The sequence below is a fragment of the Neovison vison genome, chromosome 13 (assembly GCF_020171115.1).
Source record: "Neovison vison isolate M4711 chromosome 13, ASM_NN_V1, whole genome shotgun sequence".
NCBI classification, from domain to species: Eukaryota; Metazoa; Chordata; class Mammalia; order Carnivora; family Mustelidae; genus Neogale; species Neogale vison.
The window spans coordinates 143,734,630-143,757,106 of NC_058103.1; the positions used below are offsets into that span (position 1 = coordinate 143,734,630).

Below are 22,477 nucleotides of genomic sequence, written 5' to 3' on the forward strand. Positions count from 1 at the left end.
ACTACAAGAGCACAAAGGTCAGCCTGAGAGAAATGCAAGTATTTTATTGCAGTGGTCTTATTGTGAACTGGAACAGTAACACTTAAAGGTAGACCATGATCTCTTAAGGCAAACAGTAAAATAATAAAACAAAGCATTATAGCTAAGACAATAAAGATGATACTATGGAATAAAAATATTCAATTTAATCCAAAAAAGGTGTAAGAAGAAGAAAGGATGATCAAGGAACAAGTGTTGCATGCAGACAATGAATAGGAAGATGGTAGATTCATACTTAAGTACATCAAAAAGGTATAAATGATCTAAACATCCCAGCTGAAGAATAAAGGCAATCGTATTGGTAGCTAAGCAAGACTCAAATATATGCTGCATACAAGAAACACACTTTAATATAAAGACACAAGTAAGTTTAAAGTAAAGGGATGACAAACATACACCAAGCTAATACTAACCAAAATAGTGCTGGATTACATTTACTAGTAATCAGATACAGTAGATTTCAGAGCAAAGAATATTACCCTGGATCATATAACGATAACGAAAAAGGGTCAATTTATCAAGAGGACTTGAAAACCTTAAGTATGTATGGACCCAATGACAGCACTTCAAAATCAAGGAGGTAAACATCAGTACAACTGAGGGGAGAAGTAGACACATCCATAATTAGAGTTAGAGAGTTTAATAACTCTCTCAAAAATTGACAGAATGAGTAGAGGGGAAATCTGTAAGAATATGGAAAAATTGAATAACACTATCAACCAATGTAACATAATTGATATTCATAGAATACCTACAAACAGCAGAATATAGATTCTTCTCAAGTGCCAATGGACCTTTTACAAAAGTAGAGAATATTAGGGCCATAATACCAGTCACAATAATTTCCAAAGAGTTCAAGCGGTATAAAATATAAAGTGTGTTCCTGACCATTATGCTGTTAAATTAGAAATCAATAAGAGAAGAATCTTTTGAGGAGCCCCCAAATGTTGGAAATTAAGTAACATATTTCTAGAGAAATCAGTGAGTTAAAGAAGAAATCCAAAGAGAAGATAGAAAATATTTTGAACTGAATGAAAATGAAATATAGCATATTAAAATCTCTGGGATGCCACATTCTTGGAAATTTATATATTACAGGTACATCTTGGAAAAGAAAGGCCATTCTAATTAATGGCCTCAGATTCCACCTTTAGAAACCTTTAGAAAAAGGTTAGTACCTGAAGTAAGTAAAAAGAAGGAAATAAGAAAGGTAAGAATAGAAATCCATGAAATGATAAAAGAAAAACAGTAGGGAAAAATTAATTTAATCGAAAGCTGATTCCTTGGGATCAATAAAATTGCTAAAATCCGTATTCCAACTGGCCAGGAAAAAGTGAGAGAAGACACTACTTACGATTATCAGGCACGAGAGATGAGATTGCCACAAGTTACATAGTTATGAAAAGAATAATAAGGGAATATTACAAACAACTTTATGCCAGTAAATGTGACAACTTAACATGAAATGGAAAAGTTCCTTGACACACTACCAGAGCTCACTCAGGAAGAAACAGATGACCTAAATAGCTCTATATTTACAAAAAGAATTGAAGGTATAGTTAAAATCATTCTCAGAAAGAAAATTCCAGGTTCAGATGTCTTCATTAATTAAAGAATCATATTAGCCATTGCATATAAACTATTCAGGAAAGGAAAGAGAATACTTTCCAATTTATTCTGTGAGGCCAGCATTACCCTGATGCCAAAAGTAGGCAAAGACATTACAAGGAAGGAAAACCACCAGCCAGTATCTCATATGACTAGAGATTCAAATATCCTTAACCCAAGTTTATAAAATTGATAACAACAGTGTATAAAAAGATCAAAACAAATTAAGATTTATCCCAGGAATGCAAGGCTGATTTAACATGAAGAAATCATTGTATATAATATCCCTTGTAAAAAAAATGAGAAAAGCAACAACATATGATTATCTTGATAGACATAGAAAAAACATTTGACAAAATTCAACACCATTTCCTCATAAAAATTCAACAAATAAGTAGAAAGGAACTTTCTCAATAAATCACAACTGGGAAAACCATCAAGTGATGTCATACTTAAGTGGCAAAAGACAATACTTTCCTCCTGAGGTCAGAAGCAAGACTAGAATGTCCACTTTCTCCACTTCTGTTCTACACTGTATTGGAGATTCTACTTAGGGCAAGTAGACAAGGTAAAAAATAAATAGGGACATCCATATGGGTAAGGAATAAGTACAGTTCTCTATTAGCAGATGATACGATTCTCTATACAGAAATTCTGATGGAATTTACACCCATACACAAGCTACCAGAACTATTAATTGAGTTTACCAAAGTTCTAGAATGCAAAATCAATACACAAAAATAAATTATATTTCTATATAATGCAGCAAAGCATTGGAAACTGAAAATTTTAGAATACAGTTTACAATAGCATCAAAAAATATGAAATACTTAATAAATCTGACAAAAGATGTTAAAGATCTATACACTGCAAACTATAAAACATTTCTGGAACAAATTTATGAAGACCTAAATAAAAAGAGTTAATGGCTTGGAAGACTCAATATTGTTAAGATGTCAATTTTTCTTTAATTGATTTGTAGATTGGATGCATTCCCAGTCAAAATTCTGAGGAATTTTTATTTGTAGAAACTGTTAAATTGATTCAGGAATTCATATGGAAATGCAAAGGATCTAGAATAGGCAACACGGTTTATATTTATTCTTATATTTCTTTTTTTTTTTTTAAAGATTTTATTTATTTGTCAGAGAGAGAGGGAGAGAGAGCGAGCACAGGCAGACAGAGTGGCAGGCAGAGGCAGAGGGAGAAGCAGGCTCCCCGCCGAGCAAGGAGCCCGATGTGGGACTCGATCCCAGGACGCTGGGATCATGACCTGAGCCGAAGGCAGTCGCTCAACCAACTGAGCCACCCAGGCGTCAAGATTGATTATAAAACTAGAGTAATCAAAGCAATGTAGTATTGATATCAAGATTTACAAATAGATTAATGAAACAGAATAGTTCAGAAATAAACCTGCATGTATAGAAACAACTGATGTTTGTCATATGCGAATTCCACATAGAAACAGTGGTCTCTTCAATGTATGGTCCTTGAAAAACTTGATGCCCATATGCAAAAGATAAATTTCAGCTTACATCTCACACTATAAAGATAAAATGGATAATAGCTCTAAGCTGGCAACCTACAGCTATAAAATTTCTAGGAGAAATCACTGGGGAAAACCTAGGTGACCTTTGGGCAAAAATTCTTCAGATGCAGTATAAAAAACACAGTCTATGAAGTAGCAAATGATAAAATGGACATCATCAGTATTAACAACTTTTATACTCTGAAAGTACTAGTAAGAGAATGAAGTTAGAGGTCCCAGACTGGGAAATGATTATTTGTCAGTCATATATATCATAAAGAAGTTTTATCCTGTATATATAAAGAAAACTCAAAATTCAATAATAATAAAATGAGCTATCTAATTTAAAAGGGGGCAAAAGATTTGAACAGATACACTTTAAAAAATCATTCACCGTGATTGAGTAGGATTTATTCCTGGGGTGCAAGGGTGGTTTCATATTTCCATATTAATTGACATGATATATCATGTCTATAAGAGAAAGGATAAGAACCATATGGTCATTTCAATGGATGCAAAAAAAGTATTTGACAAAGTACAGAATCCATCCATGATAAAAACCCTCAACAAATAGTAAAATAATAAAAGACTGGTTAATGATAACAATGCATCGTAAAACCTTCAGAAGGAAAGGAGAATGTTTTGTGGACCATTTGTTTTGTGTGTGTGTGTGTGTGTGGCAGTTTTAAGTTATTAGTTTTTAAAATCAGTACTTTTTAATGGAAACAACTTGACCAAAAATCTGTCACAGATTTTTGAGACCCATTAAAACAAAAGTTTAATGAGAAAAAAAAAAAGGTGTAGAGGGAACATATCTCAACATAATAAAGGCTGTTTATGAAAAACCCATAGCTAATGTCATACGTAGCGGGGAAAAATTGAGAGCTTTTCCCCTAAGCTCAGTAACAAGACAAAGATGTCCACTCTCATCACTTTTATTCAACGTAGCAGTGGAAGTCCTAGCCATAGCAATGAGATCACACAAGGAAATAAAAGGCATCCAACTTGGTAAGGAAGAAGTAAAACTCATTATTTGAAGATGACATGCTATTCTATATAGAAAACATTAAAGATTTTACCATAAATCTGGTAGAATTGATAAATTCAGTAAAGTCATAGGATACAGAATCAACATATAGAAATACCGAAATTGGTTACATTACGATACACCAATAATGAAGCAGAAGGAAGAAAAATTAAGGATTTACAATTGCACCACAAACAAGAGGATACCTAGGAATAAACTTAACTAAAGAGGTGAAAGACCTGTACTCTGAAGACTTATAAAACTCTTATGAAAGAAATTGAAGACTATGCAAAGGAATGGAAAGGCATTCCTCGCTCATGGATTGGAAGAACAAATATTGCCAAAATGTCCAGACCACCCAAACCAATCTACACATTTAGTACAATCCTTATCCAAATAACAACAGCCTTTTTCACAGAGCTAGAGTAAACAATCCTAAAATTTGTATAGAACCCCAGAAGACCCTAAATAGTTAAAGCAATTTTGTAAAAGAACAGCAAAGCTGAATGCATCATGGTTCCAGACTTCGATTATATTACAAAGCTGTAGTCCTATTGGCACAAAAACAGATTCATGGATCAATATAACAGAAGAGAAAACCCAGAAATAAATGCACAATTATATGGTCAGTTAATTTTTGCCAACGCAAGAAAGAATATCCAATGGGAAAAGACAAGTCTCTTCAACAGACGGTGTTGGGAAAACTGGACAGCAGCAGGCAGAAGAATGAAAATGGACCACTTTCTTAGACCACAAAAAATAATTTCAGGATGGATTAAAGACCTAAATGTGAGACCTGAAACCATAACAATCCTAAGAGAGAACACAGGCAGTAACTTCTTTGACATTGGCCATAACAACTTCTTTCTAGTTATGTCTCCTGAGGCAAGGGAAACAAAAGCAAAAATAGACTGTTGGAACCTCCATCAAAATAAAAGGTCCTGCATTGCAAAGGAAATAATCAACAAATCTTAAGGTCAACCCACTGAATGAGAGAAGATATTTACACATGACACATCTGATGAATGGTTAGTATTCAAAATACATACAACTCAACACCCCCAAAACGAATAAATGAATAATTAAAAAATGGGCAGAAGATATGAACAGATGTGTCTCCAAAGAAGACATGCAGATGGCCAACAGACACATGTAAAGATGCTCAACATCACTCCTTATCAGAAAAGTGTCAATCAGACATACAATGAGATACCACCTCACACCTGTCATAATGGCTAAAATCATCAGCATAAACAAACAGGTGTTGGAAAGAATGCAGAGACAAAGAAACCTCCTTGCACTGTTGGTGGGAATGCAGACTGGTGCAGCATTCCCATTATGGAGGTTAACAGTATGGAGGTTATTCAGAAAGTTAAAAATAGACCTACCTCATGATCTAACAATCACACTACTGGGGTATTTACCCAAAGAATACAAAAACACTAAATCAAAGGGATTATTGCAGCATTATTTACAATAGCTAAATTATGGAAGCAGCCCAAGAGTCTGTCAGTAGATGGATAAAGAAATTGTGGTATACATATACAATGGAATATTATTCAGCCATAAAAAATGAAATATTGCCATTTGCAATGATATAGGTGGAACTAGAGAATATAATGCTAAGTGAAATAAGAAAGACAAATACATTATGATTTCAATCAAATAAAGAATTTAAGAAAAAAAAACAAATGGGCAAAGGGAAAGAGAGAGAAAGAGAGACTAAGAAACAGGCTCTCAACTATAGAGAACAAAATGATGATGACCAGAGGGGAGGGAGGTGGGAGGCTGGGGTAGATCGGTGATGGGGATAAAGGAGACCACTTGTCCTGGGAACACCAGTTGTTGTATGGAAGTGTTGAATCACTGTGTCATACTCCTGAAACTAATATCACTCTGTATGTCAAGTAACTGGAATTAAAATAAAACAGTAAAAAAAAATTTGAATAGATATATCTCCAGAGAAGATATACAGGTGAATATGTGCACATAAAACAGGAGCAACATTAAAGTTCATGACAGAAATACATATTAAAACCACCCTATGATTCCACTATGTACCTGTTTAGTACAGTTAAAATAAAAAAGATTGATGATCACAAAGGTTGGCAAAGGTCTTGTAGAAGAAGTAGAACTCCCACATTCTGCTGGTGGAAGGATAACACCCCTTGGAAAACAGTCTGGCAGTTTCTGAAAATTGAGCGCATAACCTCTAAAAAGAGGACTACTCTTTTTCTGGGTATTTACTCAACAGAAATGATAGCATATATCCTTACAAAGATTTGTACAAATGTGTGTGGTAGCCCAAATCCAGAAACAGTAATAATTTCCACCAACTGGTGAGTAGATAAGCTGTGATACTTCCTTACAATGGAATATTACTCAGCAGTAAAAAGGGATGAGCTCTTTTTTTAAAAAAAAAGATTTGATTTTATGTATGTATGTATGTATGTATGTAGTATTTATGCATGAGCAGGGGAGGGGCAGAGGATGAGGAAAAGAGAGATTCTCAAGCAGATTCCATGCCTAACATGGGGCCTGATGCGGGATCGATCTCACAACCCTGAGATCATGACATGAGCCGAAACCAGGAGTGGGATGGTTAACCGACTGAACCACCCAGGTGCCCAAGGAACGACCTCTTGATATATGCAATAACATAAATAAATCTCAAAATAATTACACTGAGTGGAAGAAGCCAGACTAAAAAAAAAAATGTGCGCTACATGATTCCATTTATTTCAAATTCTAGCAAATGCGGAATAAAGCATAGTGACAGAAAGGAGATGAGTGGCTTTAGGGAGACAGGGATTGGGACTAAAGGAAAGGTGGAGGGGAAGGATTACCAAAAAGCACGAGGAAGACTTTGGGGGTTATGACTTGTTATGTTCTTGACGGTGATGAGGTTTCCAAGGTATATACATACGTAAAATCTTCTCAAATTGTATACTTTATATGTGTATAATTTATTGTATGCCAATTATATCTCAATATATCAGTCATAAAATCCCCACCAAAAGTGTTCTCTTTACATGGAAAATAGATGCATCAAAATATTTAAAGAACACCAATAACTAGTTATTATCTTGGGACTCTAAATTTATTTTGAATTGCTTTCTATAATTACTAGATATTAATTTCATAATTATGAAAACTAAAGCTAAATGAAAATAGTTGCAGTAGTGTCTAGTCCACCAAATATTTTATTTGCTCGTCGGGTACATGCACTGAAACTAACACCACCATTATTGAGCATTAGATCGGTCACTTCCTCGATTCATTCACAAGGGAATCAAAGTGGAATTTTGAAACTTGGGGAAGATTTCACTTCCCTGTGTCATGCATGGGGAATAGAGGATGCAAAACAGAGGTTGGTTTTCTGGGCACAGAGAAAAGCACTAGAAAATGCGGAGAAGCATGAAACAGACTGGTTTGGGGGTGAACAGGTAGTTGGTGATTTAGGTAAAGTTTGACATGAGTGGTGATAGGAGAGAAAGATGAACCCATCTAGGATCTTTTTCTCTATCTTCTCTTGCACTTTGGCTTCCTCTCTTATCCCCTTTCCTTTCTCCTCTTAGTTTGTTTTTGTTTTGTTTTGTCTTGTTTTTTGTTTTTGCATTCTAGGGAAATTCTTTGTTTTCAATTTGAATAATTCAGTCTTTTGCTATATGCTGTCTGCTATTCACTGCTTCCAACAAAGTTTCAAATTTGTGTATTTTTTTAAAAAAAGATTTTATTCATTTGACAGAGAACGTGTAAGCAGGGGGAGTGGCAGGCAGAGACAGAGGGAGAAGCAGGCTCCTTGCTGAGCAGGGAGCCCAACACAGGGCTAGATTCCAGCACCCTGGGATCATGACTTGAGCCAAAGGCAAGACGCCTAACCAACTGAGCCACCCAGGTGCCCCCAATTTCACATTTATAATCATGTATTTCATGTATATATTCAGTTCTTCACATTCTTAGTCTTATATGGCTTTGTGACAGTTTGCTCTAAGGATATAGGCATAGGTGCCATTTACAATATTCTTAAAGAAGAGACACCAAGTATTTTAGAATTCATTTCCCTTTTCTGACTGTATGTAAAGTGCATCACGGGGGGTAACCCTTGAGTATTAAGAAAACTAATGACTTCCTTTGGAAATGAACAGCAATTTTCTTTGTTGGTTCAGTAGTTTGTTGGTTCAGTTGGTTCAGTTGGTTCTGTAGACACTTGTGTTCTCTCCCATGTTGGTTTGTCATCAACAATTGAGCTCGATTATGTTGGAGTTTGGTAAAGGTTTCTGGTGAAATATTCCATGACAGGATCTTTAGGGTCAGATTAAGGGAGTGGGGGAAGAAAAAGCAACCCTAGCTGTTAGTATTTTGCCAGTTTCAAAATCTGGCAACCTAAAGAAACATCGTAGTGGACGAGGCCCATAGCCATAGCAACAGATTTTGCTTTTTTACTTCAGTATTGCTGAGATGGTGTGCCCCATCATGGCCCGCTCTCCAGTGTGTCGTCAGGAGCTGACCCTGGGTGTTCTCAGATGCGGGTATGCTAAGAGGAGGGTAACCACACTTGTGCTTTCTGAAAGATTTGCATGCTGCATTCATAGTGAGTTCTCATTTCTCTGGAATGGAGGTATTCTCCAGGAGTCAACAAGTCTCTCTGTCTGTTGTATTCTGGTGCTTCGTGGGTTAGTCTCATTCCTGATTCTCAGCAGTGCTAACATTTTTTGCAATTTAAATATTTCTACCATACTTTTTAAGGGTGAAGCCATTATAGACTCCATGACCTAGCAAAAAGTTTTTAATTTCCACTGAATCTTTAAATGTTTTATGTGGGAGGGAAAGTAGAGAGTACTCCTTCCCATACCCTCACTTGATAAATGCTCTGAGTCAGAAATAGGCGAGTTCCTGCAATTTACACAGGCAGTGGGTAGGAGAGAGGTAAGAGAAGATTTCAGTTCTCCTGGTATGAATATCCAAGTCTGTTTTCACCACACCGTGCTGCAGTGTGATGACTGCCTTTTCCTTAATGTTTAAAAGCAGGAATGATTAAATAGCTAGAATACATAAATAAAACATGTGCAGGGGACAGTTTTACTGGGGCCGGAGGGCTCTAAAAAGGAAAGAGGCAGCATCAGGCCTTGGTTTCCTTGAGGTTGAAATAATTTGTCTTTGAAAATGGCCCACCCTAATCATAGTAATCATCATCACATATAATAAAATCCCATTTTATGTGGCATGCTTCAGGCCAAATAAATCCCCCCAACATGCTTTTCAGAGTTAATATCAAGGTCTGCCAATTATAAGATGCTGTTATGGAATTAAATAATACAGTGGCAGAGTTATAATAATAAGAATGGGTAAGAGGTAAAGTGGGGAGTGATCAGGCAATAGCAAAGGAGGAAAGGAATGTTTCTGAAACAAGATCGAGAATCTATGACACGGAGAAACGGGAAAGGCAGCTCCCAGTGGTAGGGACCCACTAATCCTGAGCACATGGGTAGCCCACTGCCATCTCTTGGTGGCCATGGGTATTACAGCTCCAAATTGCCTCATCCACAAGCTGCCATACATTTTTTAAAATATTAGGAACATGTAAAATGTTATATATGATGAGAAGGCTTCATATATAGAGAGATGTTATTCCAAGACACTCAATATAGGTTTTAAAGAAACTCATAATTTTATTTTCTTACGTTGTTTGGAGAACCCATATACTGCCTTTCTGAATTTTGTTTGCGATGGGAATACAGATTCACCCCAAGTAGTATCCTGTTAGTATTCTTTTCTGATCAGAGTTGCTGGCGAAGGCTGAAATGGGTTCATTGAACCATTAGTCATATGACCATATGGGTCAATATGATTCTTTTGTTCAGAGCAGAAGTTGAACAGTGTATTTTGGAAGCCAACTGTTGAATGGCTTTTGATTTTCCATGGAATTTTATACATATTCTATTGTTTGTTTCAAAGGGAAAACAACTTTAAAAAGGAGTTCTAAGATAACTTCTGGTTTCTTAAAAGGGGGGAATTTAAAACAATTTTTTTTCCTCTTGATGCAACTTCTGTCCCTGAAAATTACCCTATAATGAGTTCTTAGAGGGTGGGACTTCATGGCTAGAACCGGTTTATGGGGGTCCAGGCCTTAGACAATTAAATTTACTCAGAAGCTGGTGTGGTTGACACGCCTCAAGATGGAGATGAAAATACCATGTGTTGTTGCAACAGAAATTTCAAACTCACATCATGATCAGTAAAAGGAAAAGTGGGGAAATTAATGACAGTGTAAGGATCGCTCTGTTTTGCATGGTGCTCCGGGCCTCTTAGCCCACCATGTCGAGTGTGGGGCTCAATTTGACAACAACCCCCTTGGACTTGTCAAAATTTTTGCTGTGGGAGTGGCATTTTAACCTTAAGAGCCAGTCTGATGGGGACCCCTGTGGCCTCCCCAGAGGTCTCTTCCAAATAAATCCCACAAAGGGTACCATTACCATAGGCTTTCAAGAATCTGATTCAGCACATTAATAAAAATGGAACATTAACTAGGAGCCTAAGATGTGCCAGACATTTTGATGGACATTATCTTATTTGGCTTCCACAGAATCACTGTGAAGTTGGCTTTTGTGCCCCCATATGACAAAAGAGGAAACAGAGTCTCAGAATTGTTTGGCAACATGTCATACCAGAGTGATATTCAAGTTAGAGTATCTCAGCCAAATTTCCAATTTTTATTTTCTTCAGACAGTACATAACCGGTTTTTCAGTTCCTTGAACCCCAGGCTACGCTTACTTCCATCTACATTGAGGATCTCCAGTCTATCATTGATACAATGCTATATCAAAGAAAGCTAAAGAACTTACATCTACACGTGCCATTTTGGTTGTAAGCAAAAACATCCCAACTCCTGTCCACTCACATATCCCCATGAAAACCAGCACATACCCACATCTATGGATCAGTTATCAAAATCCTATAAGAGTTTAGTGATAAGAAAGGATGTGGGGGAAGGAAATACATTGTTTTCCACTTTAAAAGTCTGACTTCTTTACAAAAAAAATATATATATATTTATAATTATATATATATATTTACATATATATGTGTATATATATATATATATATACATATATATATATATATAAATTTTAAGTGGAAGTTTCCAGTTCCTCTTTCCAAATAAAATCTCACATGGGGCTTCACAGTACAGCCCAGATAAGAGCAGCTTGTTGGAGGTGCTTGGAAATCTAGAGTTCTGCCTTCACTTTGTACCCTAAACTTCTCTTCCCCATCACATTCCCCAGCACTCCAGGACTTGGAGAAATGTGTGTTCTAAAAGCCCTCCAAATTATTGAAAATAACACTGGGTCTGTAGTCGTGGGTTTGGATTCAAGAGTGGGCTTCCCTTGTTTCAGTGACCTTAAGCAAATTTCACAACTTTGTTGAGTCTTAGTTTGTAAACTTTAAGAATGGGTACGGTAGTGCTTTATTCCGTGCAGCTGCTGATGGATTCAAATGGGTTGATGTACATAAAGGATATTGACTAGAACCTAATAAGCCTCAGTAAAGGACAGTACCAGTTACTGGTTACCACTCATTCTCAGTCACTCCCAAGTCCTTCTCTAAAACTACCAAGGTCAGAGGTAGGGCAGGGGATTAAACCTGTTACTGTTCAAGTGCACTACCCCCAAGGCGTATGCAGCCCAATCCCTTGGTTTACAGTGCACCTGCCATTAGACTCACCATCTTGCATTAGCATTTGTTCAAAGATCTACTTTGTTTCAGATTGTTTCCTCACCCTGTGACTTCAAGCATTCCTTCCTTTAAAGAGGAGTTGTGGGTGATGCTGGGTTTTTTGGCTAGACAGCAGTTGGAGCCAGGTTGTGTAACCCTGCTGCTCCAGAATCATTACTGACACGATAAAGAAGTAGATGATTAAGGGAAATGTTGCATCAGGATTGGAAATGAAGTACGGTTGTCATCCATTGTTAGAAGCTTCAAGGACTTCCTAGTAGATCTAGTACAGAAGGGTCCAGGCTGTGGAAAGGAGTCATGACATGAGCATCTGGTTATGTGCTTACTGACCATCTTCTTTGGACAAAGATCTACTCAAGTCCTTTACCTGTTCTTTATTTGGGTTGTTTGTCCTTTTGTTGTTGATCTAGCCAGCTTTTTAAAATATGTGCACACTATTCGGTGATGGACTCCACCCCACCTTTATGTCAGTTGTACAAGCAAGGCATTATTTCCATGGAAAGGAGAAGTAGACACTGGGCAGAAGAAGCAATGGTTGCCCACCATATTAGGGAAGTACATAAGGCAAGATTCTCTGAGGACCCCCTAAAGGAAGTTTCCCATTAACCTTGCAAAGCAATAACTCTCTACCTCAAACTTACCAGTTTTAACAAATATTTTTCTTTCCCTGGCTGGGAAGTCATTATAAATGGCTGCCAGGGAGGTAGATGGAGTGGGGAAAATGAACTAGATTTCATGATTTCTGTTGCCTTCACCCTCTATCCAAGGGATTATTAGAAGCTCATTATTCTTACCGTGTTCTACTATATTTTCAACCATGTGAAAGCCGTCACCAGATTTTTTTAAAAAAAATATTTATTTTAGGGAGAGAGAAAGAGAATATGAGCAGAGAATATGAGCAGGGCAGAGGGAGAGGGAGAGAATCCCAAGCAGACTCCGTGCCGAGCATGGAGCTCACCATAGGCTCTAGCAATACCAAGATCATGACCCCATCCAAAACCAAGAGTCAGATGCCCAACTGACTGAGCCACCCAGATGCTCCTGTCACCAGATTTTTAACAAATTCCAAAAGAAAGAGTGACCAGCCATCCTAGTTAGACTGGGCCAGTGTCAGTTTTGCTTTGCCTTGTGTTCTGGGAAATACCCCCATGAGATGTGAAAGGTCTTAATTCTGGTGATAGGTGTGGAAAGTTGAAGGGAAAGTACAAAACTCATAGGGCAACCCCAAAATAGGGGCTGAAAGTAATAGTGTCTTAAATGTCAAGTGGATTTGGCATAGACAGATAAATGGATAAATATATATCTTCTGTGGTCACCATTGTTGCCCCTGACCATTGATGCTAATGCCAGCATGGCCGAGATACTATTGAAAAAGAAAGCTGGGGGAGCCTGTGTGACTGAGTTGATTAAGTGTCTGGCTCTTGATTTTATCTCAGGCTATGATCTCTTTGATCTGTGATAGAGCCTCATGTCAGGCTTCATGCTGGCTGTGGAGCCTGATTAAGAGTATCTCCCTCTCCTTCTGCCTCCTCCTCTTCCTCTTTCTCTAAAAAAAAAAAAAAAAGGAAGAAGAAGAAGAAACAAGGTAAATGACTGTGTAAATTTTTTTTAGAAGATTTTATTTATTTATTTGACAGGTAGAGATTACAAGTAGGCTGAGAGGCAGGCAGAGGGAGAGGAAGAAGCAGGCATTGAGCAGAGAGCCTGATGCGGGGCTCGATCCCAGGACCCTGGGATCATGACCTGAGCCGAAGGCAGAGGCTTTAACCCACTGAGCCACCCAGGCGCCCCATGACTGTGTAAATTTAATGACAGACAGAAGAACACATACAACTAGACTAGGGAAGTAAATAACCAAAACCAAGCATACTGCACAATATGCAGAGAAGAATTTGGGATTGTGTGTGTTGGAGAAGAGGAAGAAAAATCACATACGATGAATCTCAGAAGCTTGGAAGGAGACAGTAAGGTACTTCTTAAACTTAAAGGTTTTCATCTCCCAAAAGACACTAAAGCTTAGTTGAAAATAGCAGCCTCTGAATTGGCTTGAGCATACTGCATGAATAAATATACATTATTGTATTATTTTCTGGAATGTTCTGTGAAACTGGATAGAGGTGCATTTTTTGATTCTGATGTCGCAGTTAAAGTATTCTGTGGTTGAACAAGAGGGGAAATTCGGTAATTAATCTGTTGGCCTTCCCACTCAAAACGCGCGGAAGCAATTAATACAATTTTTGGCTTTATAGAGATGAGATAACATCCTATAGGATGGCACATCTTGACACATTGTTGCTGGCTATGAAAAAGGTTTTAAAATGTCAGCCAGCTATAAAATATTTTCAAATGTGAGATAAGAAGAATCTCTTTCTCTAATTTGGAAATACCTTCAGTATGAGAATGGAGAAAAGGATTACTTTAAAACAGATTTATATACTGTTTCTCCAAAGCTGTTTGGCGATCTTGGAAGAGATATAAAGAAGCTTAGAAAAGGATGAACTGACTGCACTAGAATTGTTTTAGGTTGTGACAGATACTTGTGGGAAAAAACAAGAGACACATTTCTTTTAGAAATAAGACTGCTTCAGAATTTAAAAAAAAATGTCAACAGAAAGGGCAGCCAAATTAAACAGGATTTCTCAGTTTCTTTAGAAAAACTAGCTTACTTGGAATCGACCTTTGATTTCACAACTTTAGAATACTTCTGTGCTTTAAAACCATTTTCCTTGAGAGGGTTTTAACTTCGGAGTACTTCAGGATTATGGATTATTTTAGATGTGGGCATCTATTTGGTGAATTTAAAGATGCAAAAACCTGATGGAGGGACACTTGGTCTACTAAAGCAAGCCAGTGGATATGATGTGGATAAACATTTTTAAAAAAGATTTATTTATTTTGGAGAGAGAGTGAGAGAGAGAGCCAGTGGGGGAAGGGGCAAGGGGAGAGAATCTTCAAGCAGATTCCCTGCTGAGTGCAGAGCCTGAGGCAGGGCTTGGTTTCAGGGCTCATGAGATCATGACCTAAGCTGAAACAAAGAGTTGGATGCTTAACTGCTGAGCCAGCCAGGCACCCCATGGGTGGACATTCTTATGGAACTGGAAATAAATAAATAAATAAATAAAGTCTAAATACCTGGTATTGCTAATGAATAAGATCTTAAGTACTCCATGCTCACATGCTTTGTGGAGATGGTATTAGCTTGACATCTTCAAAACCAGAAGCCAGTGTAGTGTGGGTTTGATGAGAGCAGAGCTACCAGACAAAATGAATTGCATATTGGACTGTATTCAGGTTCTCCGCTACATAAAAGAGGGATGTCCTAAAGGCTGCAGGCAGTTCAGAGAAATATTATTAGAGAAGGATTTAGAAGGGTTACAGCTATTCTATTGTATCATGGGGCCAAAAGAAACATGTTGTTGTTATTTTTTATTGAATATGGATAATAAGCTTAATTAGTCCTATTACATATATCTTCTCACTTTAAAAATATTCATGTATCTTAAGAATACAGATTAAAATAGCATAATGTATATATAGCATAACTGTAACATACAATAGAGTTTTTCTTTTTAAAGATTTATTTATTTGAGAGAGAGATAATGAGAGTGAGGGAGGATGAGCGGTCAGCGGGAGAGGCAGACTCCTGCCGAGCAGGGAGCCCAATGCGGGACTCAGTCCTGGAACCCCAGGATCGTGACCCAAGCCAAAGGCAGTTGCTTAACCAGCTGAGCCACCCAGGTGCCCTACAATAGAGTTTTAAAGATTTAAGTACTCTATCAGAAGGCAGAAAGAAATATTCTAAAAATATTATTATACTTTCCTTATACATGTTATTTGTTTAGACCTACTATTAATTACTGCTAATTGCCACTTTAAGGTTTATTTTTATTTAAGTATTTGCATTATGTAACTGTAGAATAATTATAATTTCAAATGAACATCTACTCCATATTATTATATTAAAGTAATAACACATGTGTATATTTATTGTGTATTATGTTATTATGATTTTGTGTATTTGGTATGGGTTTGGTTTTCTAAAAAAGTTGGTGATTCTACCTAGATAAATGCATTACAACTACCTCTAGCCCCTCCTGGATGCCCTCTGCCTCTTCCCATTGGATGCATAAAAGCAAATATAACTTACTCAGTCCTGTAAAAACCGAGATAGCTTATAACAGTCTGGCTTACAACAGTCTGTCTTCCAACTGAAACTCTGAAGGGAAGCTAATCAGTTATCAAATAATGTGGGAATGGACTAATGGAGAATTCAACCATATCTATATAGAGCAAATATACAAAAAAGGCCATTTGAGTCAACGTGGAAAGTAATAGCATAGGGGAACACTGTGTAAAAGAAGCAAGAAGTCAGGCACTTAAAAAAAAAAAAAAAAACCAGAAGAATCTAAGCTCAAGAAAACATGACCTAAGAAGCAAATGAAAATTTGTAACAGCTGCTTTGCAATGTAGAACAATTTAAAGAGAACATGAATTCAGTGACTCAAGAGCTCCAAGTTGATAAAACAAGAGAATGAGCTGAAAAAGAATATTGCGGAGGAAGAGAAAAGTGAGTACAAATTCATTTTCCAATGAAATGAACAGAATAGGAATGGAAAAGAAACAGCGGAAAAGTGAATTCATGACTTAGAGCAAAGACTTGAAATGATAACCCTGAATGCACTAAGAAGATCAAAGAGATTAATTAATCAGAAAGACAATAATGGATACAAAGGGGAGAGGTGATGTTTTTAACTAAGAATAGTTGGTGTTCCTGAAGTACAGAGTAAAAAGAACACAACAGTGGTGAACGACAGAAAACCCCACCGTAGTGAGTCTCAGTAACCCCGGGTCCGGCGTCCTGGGACTGGCAGAATGACACCCATAAGCCGTCAGGAATTAGTCTCTTTCCAGACTTTTCTGTTCCACCAAGTTCAGTGTGTGGTTATCATGCCCTCGTGTACTAGGAGGGGAGATGCATGAAGACATGAGGCACATTGCTTTCCACTTTCTCTTTTCACTTCAGATGAATTAAGCTCTCCAGGGGATATTGGTGTATACTTATTGGCCAAAAGTTATCATATGACCACATCTAGCTTCAAGGGAGCCTAGAAAGGTGTTTTAATTTTCCTCCATCGTTGGGGAAGGCAAGACAAGAGGTTATCTATGACTTTTGGGAGCCCAGTCTGAGCCATCTACTGAAATAGCTGTCCTTGGGCATTGTCTAAACTTCAGGTCATTAAGTAGCATTATCAACATATTTGCAAGATTGATGGCAAACACTAGAATAAATAGCAAAAATATCCTTTATCAGGCTTACGGTTTGCAAATATTTTCTCCCATCCCATTGACTGCCTTTTGACTTTGTTGATTGTTTCCTTTGCTATACAGGAGCTTCTTAGTTTGATGTAAGTTTGACTTGCTTTTGTTTTTCATGCTTTTGGTATCATGACCAAAAAATTGTTGTCAAGACCAATGTCAGGAAGCTTTTCTCTAGGTTTTCTTCTAGTTGTTTCACATTTTTAGGTCTTACAGTTAAGTCTTTAATTCATCTTGAGTTGAATGTGTAAATGGTGTGAGATAAGGGTCCAGTTTATTCTTCTCCATGTTGATATCCAGTTTTTCCAATGCAAATTATTGAAGAGACTTAGACTTCTCTTTCCTCATTATGTGTTCTTGGCACCCTGGTAGAGGATTAGTTGACTAAAAATGGCCAATAAGTTTGTGAAAAGGTGCTTAGTATCACTAATCATCAGGGACATGCAGAGCAAAACCACAATGAGATAATCACTGCACATCTTTTAGAATGGGTATTACCAAAAAGACAGAAGTTAACAAGTGATGGTGAGGATATGCAAAAAAGGAAGCCCTTGTACATTGTTGGTGGGAAAGTACACTGGTGCAGCCATTGTGGAAAATAGTATGGGGGTTCCTCAAAAAATTAGAAAAAAGAAGTACTTTATGACCCAGCAGTCAGACTTTTGGGTGTGTATCCAAAGGAAACAGATGTATGCACTCTGGTCTACGGCCATACCACCCTGAACGCGCCCGATCTCGTCTGATGTATGCACTCTGACATTCATTGATGCATTAGTCATAATAGTCAAGAAATGGAAATAACTTAGGAGCCCACTGAGGGATGAATGTATAAAGAAAATGTGGAATACACACACAGTGGAATATTATTCAGCCGTAAAAAATAAGGAAATCCTTTCATTTACAACATTATGGGTAAAAATAGAGGACATTGTGCTAAGTGAAATAAGCCAGACAGAGAGACAAAGACACTGCATACGCTCACTTATATGTGGAATCTAAAAAAGTGGAACTCAGAGAAACAGAGAGTAGAAAGGTGGTTGCTGGGGACCAGAGGAAGGGAGATGAGATGTTGGTCAGAGGGTACAAAATTTCAGTTACACAAGATGAATGAAATTCGGAGGTCTAATGTACAGCATGGACATGATTATTAATAGTACTATATTATGCACCTCGTTATAAAATAGTATATGTAGTATGATCAATAGTACATATACATCTTGTTTAGCAGTCTGTTGGTTCACCCATTCATTCCATCTTTTGTCTTTATTTGATTTTTTATGGTGAAAATATCCATCTTTAGAATTAGTCAGCTGGAATCAGTTTAGATGCTCTCAATTTTGTTGGCAACATCTAAAGCCTCATGGTCAGGAGACTGATCACGGTGTTGACCTTGGCTCCATCAATGTCGTAAATTTCTTCACAGCCTGTTTGATCTGGTGCGTTTTCCTTGATATCCACGATGGGCACAAGTTGTGTTGTTTGTTATCTTCTATTTCTTCATGGTTGGGGGAACTTGATGACATGGTGGTCAGACTTGTTCCTCCGGGGGGCACCCGTCTGAGGTTATTTGGCCTGTGGTCAGCATTGTAGTGTCTTAGGCTGTTGGAAAGCCCGGTGACCTGCAGATCTTTTTTCTCTGGCTGTGGATGCCTTTCTGACCACCTTCTTGGCTTCAAAGACTTTGCTTTGACCTTGTCTTTGGGAAGGGCAGGGGCTTCCTTCGGTTTTGGTGCTACCTTTATTAAAAGCTCACCTCTCTATTGAGAGAAGACATGATAAATACCAAAAATAGATTTATTTTATAGTTGATTGTTTGACATTTTCTTTTGCTTGAAAGTACTTAAAATTATTTTTTAAAAACCTAATTTGGCTTTTTTGAAAAATAAATAAATATGAGCACATATATAACATCACCTTGATTTATTTGTAAATTTGATCACACCAGTTATTGTGATGGCTGTCTAAGGAAATTTTGGGAGTTCCTTTTGTCCCAGATGGGAATGCTGTCCCTGGCTCTATTTTGAGATGTCACTGAGAGGCAGGTGAATCGGTCCCTTACTATTGCCCCGTTTCCCCAAACCATTTCTTTCCCAGCAGAGGAGGTGACCATATGAAAGCTAGTGGATTTGGCGAAGCATAAGTCCAGAAACCAGGGCCAAGGAACACCATCATAGGGATGGGAGGTTGATCCATTAAGCAAAGACTGCTTCATTCCACTGGAATTCAGAACGATTCAACAGAGCCATGTAACCATTTGTTTCAAATGAGAAGGTGGCAGATGGAAAGTGTCATTCTGGCTCCTCATGGTTCTTTCTGGTCTTGACTCCATAGTTCCCTTGAGATGGATCCACCCCTTCATTCTGAGTAATTTTTGCTTAATGGGTAAACCTGAGGTGCTCAAGACTTGCACTCAGGCACAGAGCAGGGGGCTGGCTCCACGAGTCTCATTTGGGTGCTGGAAAGCCTTGACAGGACAGAGAAGTAGTTAGACCTCGGAATAAGGGGCTGGGCTTCTTCAGACCGTGGAGAAATCCAGCCCGTGAAGAGCAGTTCCTGTGGTTCCCTCTTGGGGTAGGTCAACATTTTAGCCAGAGCTTGAAGGTTGTTCAAAATCTATTAATTTAGGAATATTGTCCATATTTATTCTAACCGTCTGCCATCATAAACACAGAGCTGTTGGCAATAAACAGTCACACTAATTGGAAGTGACAGGACTCTTCTGGCTAGCCTGTCAGGCCAAGAGAGGGAGATCACAGAGAGAAACTGAGGTCTGCTCTGGAGAGGAGACAGCCTTGGGGGAGGATCTTTACAGAGTAACACATTCTCCTGAGAGGACTTTTGTCCTGACACTGGGTCTTGACATTCCCATTTTTTTATTTCTTCCTTTCCCTCCTCCTCACATCCTGTTGGAACAAGTCCTTGGGTTCCTAACCTGCTCTGGAGTTTGCTGCTAAGTGCCAAGTCGAAGTACATCTGCACTTTCTCAGCAAACTCATCATTTGGGTTGCTTCATAATTAGATTTTCCAAAAACCTCTCTCCTCATATATCAATTACTGCACTCCCTTAATCATCTTCCTCAATGTTCTCCATGATCCTACTCATTTGTCAAAATGTGTCTGTGCTGCGGCATTTTCAAAAAAAAAGGAAAAGAAAGGAAGAAAGAGTGATCCTTAGTAATAGTGTGCCGTGTGCAGTGTCTACTTAGCTGCAATCTTGAGATCTCCCTCCCACGTTTTTCCCTCTGCTCCCCACGTGCCCTGCCAGATGGGAGCACTGCTTTCCGAATCCGAAAAAGAGGCTTGTTCAGTTTAATGGACGTGTGGATTTCTGTGATGGGGGTTTTAGAAGGATATGCTCTGTGTCTATGTCCCTGTGTATGTAGATCTAACTTCCTGAAACATTCGCCAGTTTTACAACTAATTAACCTATGGTGACCTTGGTGATCACTCAAGAGACAAGATGAATTATGGGATGGATTCCTGATCCCTTGTTGGGTAGTCAGCACGAGGGAAGGATGTGCCCGAACTCGGACACAGAACAGGAAGCCCTTCATTCCAAAGGGAGTGCCGGAACTGCCCCCCATGCCCCTCAGTTCTGCCCTGTAATTTAATCTTGGTCCCGCCCCCACCAAAATATGCATGAAGGGAACAAGCGACCAAGTTTTAGGCAACAAACACATATAAGGAAAGATAGATATTTCCACAATTTGTCATGTAGGTCTTTCTGCAGAACCTGATGCAAATATACTGTCTTTGACATGTTCTCTTCTACTTGTAGACATTATTTTATAATGGACATATATTTATTCTTTATTGCAGTCACTAAACATGAGTGATTCACTTCTTCAGTTGATCTGTGAGAGTTTTTAAATGCCTTATTCACTGATGGATTCATTCTTTTATCACACATTTATTAAGAGTTTACAATAAGCTGGGTCCTGTGTAAGGCTGGGGACGGGATGGTGAGTAGAAACAGATACGGTCTCTGCCCTGATAGGTTTTCTAAATTCATAGAGAAAGACATATTAATCATAACATTCCATAAATACTTATAAAATCATAGTAATGATAACGTGTCTGCAAGGTGCCTCGATGAATGTCTTGTGGCTGGGTGTTTCAGATTTCTGATTAACTGAATTTGCCTGTGGTCATCCTGGACCAAATGAGACACCATGTATAGACATGCCTTTCTCTGTGATGACTGCGAAGCTGAGGTCATGTTGCATTGCCTATTTTGCTTAGGATTTGGTAGTTTTAATTAGTATTTACTACTTACTTAACATTGTTTAGCTTATGAGATTCATCAGATGAGTCCCAAATGTAATATCCCCATATTTCTAGGCATCCCCATGATGCCTAGAAAATTAATATATATATGTGTGTATTTGTACATATATATAAAAATATATATCTTAATAAAAGAGATATGTATAGCATTTGTATATAGTATTAGTAGACAGATCCTTGAAAGTCTGAAAATCATCTGGCTTGCTGGGATTCCATGTCCTTTGGATCACAGTGGAATTTGACTCCAAACCTGGTAGAAAATGAAGTTTCTTTTTACCCCGGTGTTCACTGATAAATGCCTGCATGGTAGGTTTTACTGAAGACTTGGGACCGAAGACAGTTGTGATGGTCATTAAACTTCAGGGCAGTATAGCAAAAACCCCACAAACAAAAACGGACATCCCAGAAGTTAAAAGTCCCTCAAGCATTTCCTTTCCTCTTTAGGGAATTTTTGCTTCTAGTCCCTTCAGTGCTGACTTTCATTTTCCCACATTGCTCTGTCTATCCCTGCTATGACCTGGGGGAGTCCTTCAACAATTATTCTCTTTTGTTGAAGATAATAGGATTTACTGAAGAGAACTAAAAGGGTCCCATAAGCAAATAAACTTGGGGAGCTCTGGTTCAAATACAGAGGATTTTGAAAACAGATTTGGCGGTCTTTAGTACACTAACATATGTTGTAAATTCCCAAGAAAGTGATTTTTTTTTAAAAGAAAGTGGATTTTAAAAATCTTTAAAAAGATCCATCCTAAGTATTTCTTAGCCCTTTATCATTTATGGTGACTCTGGCTGCACACAGCACAAACTCTGGCTTATAATCATCAGAGCAACAAGAAATTTTATTGTTTCACATGTCTGGAAGGTCAGCCATAGGTAGTTGATCTGTGGCTCAGTGACAAAATGAAGGGGTTAAGTCTTTCCCTTCTTTGCCTCT

General features: G+C 38.0%; 1 protein-coding gene across 1 annotated transcript in view; it reads left to right on the top strand.

Annotated features, from left to right (window-relative positions):
• AGBL1 (AGBL carboxypeptidase 1) overlaps positions 1-22,477 on the top strand; it is a 657,523-nt gene that overhangs the window by 19,500 nt on the left and 615,546 nt on the right. The gene's annotated exons all lie outside the window — the stretch shown is intronic.